Source organism: Euprymna scolopes, chromosome 3, assembly GCF_053919585.1.
Source record: "Euprymna scolopes isolate OS-2025 chromosome 3, ASM5391958v1, whole genome shotgun sequence".
Taxonomy (NCBI): Eukaryota; Metazoa; Mollusca; class Cephalopoda; order Sepiida; family Sepiolidae; genus Euprymna; species Euprymna scolopes.
The window spans coordinates 90267393-90276260 of NC_136484.1; positions in this window are offsets into that span (position 1 = coordinate 90267393).

Sequence of the window (8868 nt, forward strand, 5' to 3'; positions counted from 1 at the left end):
GGCTACTGTGATATATGCAAATTAATTTGCAAAAGTTATCGAAAGAGGTGGAGAGTACGGGAAATCTGGGGGGATTTTGTTGTCACTCGCACTCCAGGTAACACCGCAGGCTGTTTTCCGAGAGAATTCTTAGATGATAGCCTGTGAGAAAACTCATAATGAGTAATAATAATAATCATATACGGTGATTTTGTACTTAATTCTCTTGAAAAACAGTTGAACTCCTTGCGAATCAATTACAACATCACCATACTCCAGAAGTCAGTTCTGCTTGGCAGAGTAAACATCTTACGCCAGATGCTTTCTTTCTAATTGATCCTTTGAATATGCTCATTAACTTTGGTGTAAAAACCCAATCTTGAGTGAAAAATTAACCAGTGTAAAGCATCACAACACTGAGAAGTTAATAAACACAAAAAAAACCAACAGCAACAACAACAACAACAACAACAACAACAGCAATAATAATAATAATAATAATAATAATAATAATAATAATAATAATTGTCATAAGCTGTCCTCATAAGTGTCAAACTTTGTTCATTCATCATTTCCAATCCTTTCATAATACTCTTCATCATTCAAGTAACAATCTAACTCTTATCCTTAAGTGGTTTTTAGCCTTGATGTGACTCATCAGTAAAAATTATCATTATGTGTGTATGAAATATTAAGTTTGTTTATTGGCCACAAAAGTTCGGCTTGTAATATCATGATCTAGACGTTCTAAGGCTTAAAAAGCTACAGGCAAACGAAAGCTCCGTGTATAGGGAGAGTACGTGAATGATTTTGATGAGAAAACTAAAGTATTCAGTCGTGAACAACTGTAGTTAACTGACGTTGGTTTCTATTTTTTTAGTATATATGCTAGCCGGAAGAAAAGTGAATAAAAACAAGTGTTTTTATGTTTGTGGATAACTATCTTAATTTGTTGAATGATATATAGTCGGTATTAAATTTACAAGAGAAACTGAGGATGGTGCGTGGAACCATATGCATAAAAACGAACGTTTTAGTTTTTAGAACGTTAAATTCCTAGTGGCTTGTATCAATAAATTGTTGTTTTTGTTACGTTTTCAAATTAGGTTTTTCTTCGAGATTCCCACCTTTAAATCAGCCTTTAATCTTCTCATCAAAGAGATACTTTTGATCACCAAAAAATGCAATCATACAATCTATGTGAATGTAGTTTATCATCAGTGAAAGGCACAACTAAATTAATAAGATTAATATTTTCAGTCTCTTTCTTGACAGAAAAACTCATTATTTTGATAAGTGAGCGCATGACCTTAACAGGAAACGTGAGAACGTGTCGCTGCTCTCCATTAAGAACTTGTGTTTCTCATTCCGATAGATTTCTGTGTTAGCCGTTTATCTAAAGGAACTGTCCTTGATTTTAACAGACTAAATAGGGATCAATTCCCGAGAGAAAATAAGGAAACAAAAGATTTAGTGATGAGATCTGTCTGTTGTGGATGATGGTGATACAATAATGACAAAACATTGAAAAGACAAGAGCGTTGGTCAGCGGACTGCATGCGTGTATATGGAATGGGAGGGAGGTTAGGTTTTGAACCGTGTTCTCTGCTCTGATTTGCTATTTTCACTACGTCCCTTTACAAATGTCGCGTAATAATATGTATAGTGCCGAGGGAAGATGCAACATGACACGATATTTGTTTGGTGATTCACATGCACAGCTGCAAGATGAGCTTCTAGGCTGCGTCATTATCGCTTCTTTTCTTTATGAAACAAAACAGAATCTCTGATATGCAATTAATTAAACTACTGTTTAAAATAGATACCTCCATGACTAAAAAAAAGATAATAAAATAAATAAATAAAAAATAAAAACAATTAAATAAACGCAGTTTCAACAAATGTGGCCAGTTTCATGAAACAGATAATCTTTAGATACGCCCATTCAGTTTGTACGTTTAGCGGTGAAAAATGACTTTCTTAAGCTGACAGACCGACAACATTGATATTTTAAATTTAAGCTGACAGACCGACGAAATTATAATTAAAATTTTAACATGACAGACGAACTGAAATGCTAACAAACAGAGAAATACTATTTTGAACTTAAGCATGTCAGTCAGACAAAATAGCTATTTCAAAATGACGCGTGACAGACCAACTAACAAAGTTCCTTATAGAAATACTTAGACGCATCTAAGCACCCCGAAACAAAAAGTACGGAAGGTCAGAAAACAAATTAGAAAATATTTTACATTGTTTATTTGTTTAAAGACAAAAGTTAATCATGCATAATTCATAGAATGTATATATATATATTTTAAGAAATGTTTCTTACTTGTTCATATCTGTAAGCAAATTGGGTTGGAGTTGTCTAAGTTCATTTAAAATAGCTTGTGTATTTTTAAATAACAAAATTACTCAAGGTAATTAATGTATCATGGACATTTAAATTGAAATCGGATAATTTCTTCATTTTTAGTAACTTATTAAAAAAAATCTGATAATTTTGTTGATATTTCAAGATTTTCCAACAGTTCAATTTTATGTTACTGCATTTCACCTCCTCGCAAATAACTTATTTATTTATAAATATTTCATTTTGAATCGAAGTTTTAAATTAAACTGAATGGAAACTGACAAAAGAAATCCCTTCACTACCAGAGCTATACAATTCTCGAGACAGCTTATGTGTGTGCATGTGCGAGAGAGAGAGAGAGAGAGAGAGAGAGAGAGAGAGAGAGAGAAGAAGAAGAAGAAGAAGAAGAAGAAGAAGAAGAAGAAGAACGTTAGAAAAATCACGAAATATCACATTGCGAATACATTTGGAAACATAAGTGTTTTCTCAAGAAATCTCGTGCTCTTTATCGAAAATAAATTCCCGGAGAAATAAATCAAAATAAAGATAATTATATTAATTGCTATATTTATAAGAGAAATGGCTTTCAGCGGAATAAATGTTCTGAAACTAAAACGATCTTTAGGAATGTCAGCAACCACTGACAAAGGGTTATAAAAAAAAAACCCGCTCAGTTCGACAAGTCGTTTAGTAGCTGAATAGCGGCTTCGTTCCCACGAGTTTTGTTGAATAAAAAAAACAGGGCCCTGAACAGATGCGCGTTCTTTATCCCAACCATCATCGATAGACCTGCAGTGATTTCGCCAGCGTCCGATAAAGCTAAACCCTTTACTAAGAACGTTGCTACAAACTTCACCCTTTGTGACCAAGGTCGCCTACCTCCTGAATTTCCTCCTATGATTGAAAATACCCTGAGAAGCATTCACATATCTATCCGTGATTTTACCAAACTTATCAAACTTATTCAGCAAAGCACCTGATGCCGACAACATCCCAATAATAGTGATCAAAAAGCTGCAACTAGTACTAGTTCCCATTTTTGCAAAGCTGTGCAAATGTTGCCTAAGGGAAAATGTTTCCCAACAACTTGGAAAACCAGTTCAGTATGTCCTGTGTTTAAAACTACTGGAGTTTGGCAACTGCCTCTCGGTACAAACCAATCGGTCTCCTGTGCGTCATAGGACTGTGACAACAGCATATTCTTTTCATTGTTTTGACTCTCGAGTATATATCCGACACAGACACAGTTAATCAACCGAGAACCACATCACTCTATATAAAAGCATATAAGATATGAACACTCGAGAGTCCACACAATGAAAAGAATATGCTGTTGTCCTAGCCTTAGTCATAAGTGAGTTACTCGAATCCGTGATGAATAGAGAAGTTCTCAACCATCTCAATAAAACAACCTACTCAGTGACTTATAATATGGTTTCCGAGATCTATAGCTAACGTGCTGACTATATCATACAGGATCAGTGAATCTATGTACGGGGACTTTGTTTCTAGAGCAATATCTCTTGAAATATCAAAGATATGGCATAAAGATCTACTTCCCAAAATTTCCAGCTACGGAATATTTGGAAAATGTCTTCCCAACCATGAAAGAAAAAGACGAAGACGACGACGACGACGACGAAGAAGAAGAAGAAGAAGAAGAAGAAGAAGAAAAGAAGAAGAAGAAGATTGTTATGCTTTGACTATATTTGTAGATATTTCTTACTTCTGTGGCTTCCAAATTCATTCCCTTTTAAATTGAAGCTTGAGGACTAATAGTGACACTTGCTTTTTCTACCGTTGTTGTTATGGTTATTAATGAACGAATCGGACTTGGACACATGAAGGTCATGTCCCAGGACTGTCTGATCGCATGAAGTCCATCACTTTTCGTTACACTTACAACCTTGCAGGTTTTCAATTCCAATACCCAGGGCAGTAAGAATTATATACGAAATCAAGGAAGTTTTTTGTTTTTTTTAGCTCAGAACACACAAAGGAATGGCGCCATCATAAAAATACAAGAACTAGAATATCTAATATTCCAATTTCATGAACTCATATTCTCAATTATATTTTACAATTCGAAAATATTAAGAATTACGCTAATATTTTACTACTAACACTATTGTCATTATACTTGAACATGCAGAGTTAGATTTCATTCTAGACAGTTTACCATTAACATGATTAAGTAACAAGCGACGTTTATTCTATATCTATTAACAAAAATAGGCGACCGGAGAGTAAATTTGAAAAACTAAAATTTAAAACAAAAATCTCTAGGAAAGAATATTCTATGCGATTAAGCTTTAACAAAATAGAATATTTTATTTTATATTTAAATTCGATAAAATTGTTTTATAAATTTTCAATACATCAATAAGTGCAAGGCATTAATTAATAAAACGTGACTATTTAAACAGGTGAAATAAAACGTTAAAAACTTAGGGTGTTTTGACGCAGCTAATGACATTGTTTCAGTTACAGATAGAAAAACAAGAAATCTTTATTATTCGAGTAAATAAAATACCAAAACGAAAAGAATGTAGAGCATTTTCTACATTTGTCTTTTAGAATAAATACATGCTACAGAAATCGAAGAGATCAACAAAGTTTTAATAATTTCGGCGAACAAGTAATTAAAAGAATTAAATGATACAAGATGCAGATATTTCTTTGAAAAATTTAATGCTAAATAATGTAGGTTCTTTATTATTTACGAAAATTTACCACAAAAATCATCATCTACAAACCATTCCATTTAATTTAATTAAATAAATGTGTCGTTGTTTGCCAGCTAACCACTTCCATGTTTGTAAACAAAAACACGCCGTCGACTAAAACATGACGATCCCGGAAATACGCCACGGCCACACAATAGCAACAACCTTTCTTCAACAACAGAGAAAAACCAGAAGACAACTTTTCGCAACGAAACAAAATAAAAAACTTTTTATTTTTAGACGAAGATTTAAATAAATACTGGCCATAAATGCCACATATATTTTTCGGCAATAAGAAATCCAGCCTAAAATTAATAATAATTAATTGTTGTTTAGCGATACTTACTATCACTGGCTCTCGATAAAGTAAGCGGCTTTCACAGCAGATCCTTTAGTTAGAAGCACTCCCATCCTGATATATATATATATATATATATATATATATATATATATATATATATATATATATATGACAGCCTCTTTAAGAAATTAATTTCTCATCGTTGAGCACTTTCAGTTCAATTAAAGTCGGTCTATTTAGCTCTTATGCATAGATCATCGTATAACGATTAGATCACTCTCTGACTGACGTAAATGAACATTTAAAATTAAAATGTTTAAATTCAACGCTATTTCACGCGGTTAATGGTAGCCGAATGGATACGGTCTCCGCTAATCGGGCCAGAGATGTCTCGTGGTGCGGGGTTCGGATCGTTCGGCTGGTGTTAATCGTCACACCCGCACTGAATAATCCCGGAAGGATGAAACACTAGTGTCTGTAGTTATTTAATAGCAAAAAATAATTATATATATATATATATATATATATATATATATATATATATATATATATATATATATATACATACAAACATTTAGTAGGGGGCTAGAGCTATATGTTTATATCTTTTTTAAATAAATGGGCCATTCTATATTCACTAATATATAGCTTTTGTGACTTCATTTTCCACTCTCATTGTTTCCTTTACACACACACACGCCCGTCGTTGCCCGATCGTATAATACACTTAAACATGATATTTCAGTTTATGCAGGTTGCGTATATATTATAGAACCAGCCCTCTTGATTATTATATACTAGCATTTCAGCCCGGCGTGGCCCGTGTGTTTGTAGGTGTGTGTTGAGCAAAAAAAAAAAAAAAAAGTGGTAGTAGGAAAGCAGGCTCGAACCCGTACCGCAAAGGAGGAAAAGAACGGGGGAAAAACGTTACGTCTTTACTGTTACGACCACCGCCAAACTCGAAGTGACGTAGGTCTTAATTAAGGCTAGACAATCGAAAGGGGAGGATGACTTTCTAAAATATCGACGAAAAAAGTGACCCCCCCCTGTAGAAAAGTGCCCAGTTGAAGATGTAGATATTAATGGTTTTAGCCAATTTTTCGATATTTGTTGTCTGAAAGGTCGAACTTCAAAACGATACTGATCTAGTAAAAATCCGTCGCCTCTGTCGAAAGTTTTAGGCAGACATGCATGCATACATACATACATACATACATACATACATACATACATACATTTATATATTGGTAACTCAAATTTTCGACCCAAACCGATAAAAAAGCTTGCCCTATCTCTGAATACCCTTTGTGTAAAATTTCAAATGTTTAGACCAGAAATTGTCTGAGTAATTTGGTAGAAACTGCAGAGGTTAAATTAAACAAAAATTTGACCCCAATCATGACCCCTTAAAATTTATTGTTATAGGCTCACATCAAGTTATTAAGTTAGATCCATGTCCAAGGAGCCTATATATAAAATTTCAAGTGTTTAGACCCAAAATTGTCGGAGGAGTTTGGTAGAGTTCTCAAAGAACAAATCTTTGAACTTTAATCCCTTAACAGCCAAATTTCTGGCCGAAAATGGATTACAATAATGTTTCCAAATTTCAGTACTCTGTATATCAAATTTCGAGTCTGTAGAGTGAAAATTGACAGAGTTATTGCGTAGGGAAATGTAAATAGACACACAGACAGACACCCAGACAGACAGACATTTTCACTTTTATAATATATAGATTACGAAAAATAATTTGCCCGGTAGACTAATTCACAAAATAAATAAATAAATAAATAAATGAATAAAAAATAAAACAAATAATAATGTCGTCCATCAAATTCAGTCTGTATTTGTTTACAATGTCACGTCAGCTGATATTTGGGCTTGATAATGAATGCCATAGAAAGTCATTTCTGATTAATGTTTAATTTTAAAATATGCAAACAAAGAAATGATTTGCAGCGATCTTAAATGGTACATCTTCTTTTATCGTAAACTAAACTCAATAGTAATAAAAAAATATATAATAAAATGATGTACACCCGGGTTTCAACAGGGGTTCATACCATCTTTAGCCGAATGCTCTACCATTGAGCTATATCTCCAGATGACAATAAATCTGTTTTTTTTTTTTTTTTTTTTTTTTTTAAGATGAAATGATATGCTGAGTTTATATTATTTCTTTTGGTCAGTGTATCGTAAAATATCTCCCTGTAAAAAAATTTCTTTTTTCATTTATAAGCGAGAAAGGCTGTTTCTAAGATCGGATTTTTTCGATTTTCGAAAATCATTTGCTGAGATTTTATTACTTCCCTTGACCGGTGTAACATAAAATATTGTCCTGTAAAAATTATTCTTTTTATATATGAGAGAAAGCCTATGTTTAAGATAGGATTTTTTTGATTTTCGATACTTATCGGATGAATTTCTGTAGAAAACACTGCCAGACATATAAATTACCTTTGTGTGAAATTTGAAAAATGTTAAGCTCAGCCGTTTCGGAACCTATGAGGAAAGAACTCACAAAACGACTTTGATATAAGAGTGTAGATGTAGATATAGATGTATATATATTATACTTATAAATTGAGTTTTCTCGCTATGAGATTGATATTAAAAGCCCATTTTTTCTATTTACAAATCATTAAGGCGAACTTCTTAAGATACTTAATCATGGATATTCGAGCGACTACATAAAGATTAACAAATTTACATATTCCTTTAAAAAACGAGCGTTAATTAATTATTTATTCTCATTAGATGATGTCACTATTGCGCTGAATTCTATTTATGCATAATTTCTATATTCTGCATAATTGCGTAGAATTTAAGATGAAAACTTTCTTGCACACATAAATATTTTAATATCTCTCTCTCTCTCTCTCTCTCTCTCTCTCTCTCTCTCTGTGTGTCTCTGTATATATATATATATATATATATATATATATATATATATATATATATATATATATATACAAGATGACCTTGTCGGTGTGTGCGCAAAAAGTTTCTACCAAACTCCTATCTGAATATATAATCTACATAGTTGAAATTGTATATATAGGGTATTTGAACCTGTTTCTACATGTCCACTTTCGATTTGAGTTTTGGCCAGTAAAATAGTTGCTAAGAAATCAAAATTGAAAAAAAAAAAAATCATTTTTTAAAAAACTTTTGAAATCACTATTATATATTAGGTACAATATAATATTCGATAGAGAATTAGCTCTACAATAATAAATACTAAATCTGCATGAATTAAAGATATCATATTTAAGCGTATTTTACAACTGGGCAACGCCGGCCCGCCTGCTAGTATATCTATAAAAATGATTTTGTCAGTGTGTGTTGAAAAATCTGAATATTTGGTCTACAGAATTGAAATTTTATTTATCGGGTATTTGGACGTGTAGCACACTTTCAATTTGGTTTTTAGCCGGCAAAAATTGCTGCTAAGAAATCAAAATTAAAAACAAAACAGTTGATCTTGGCAGGGTAAGACAAAT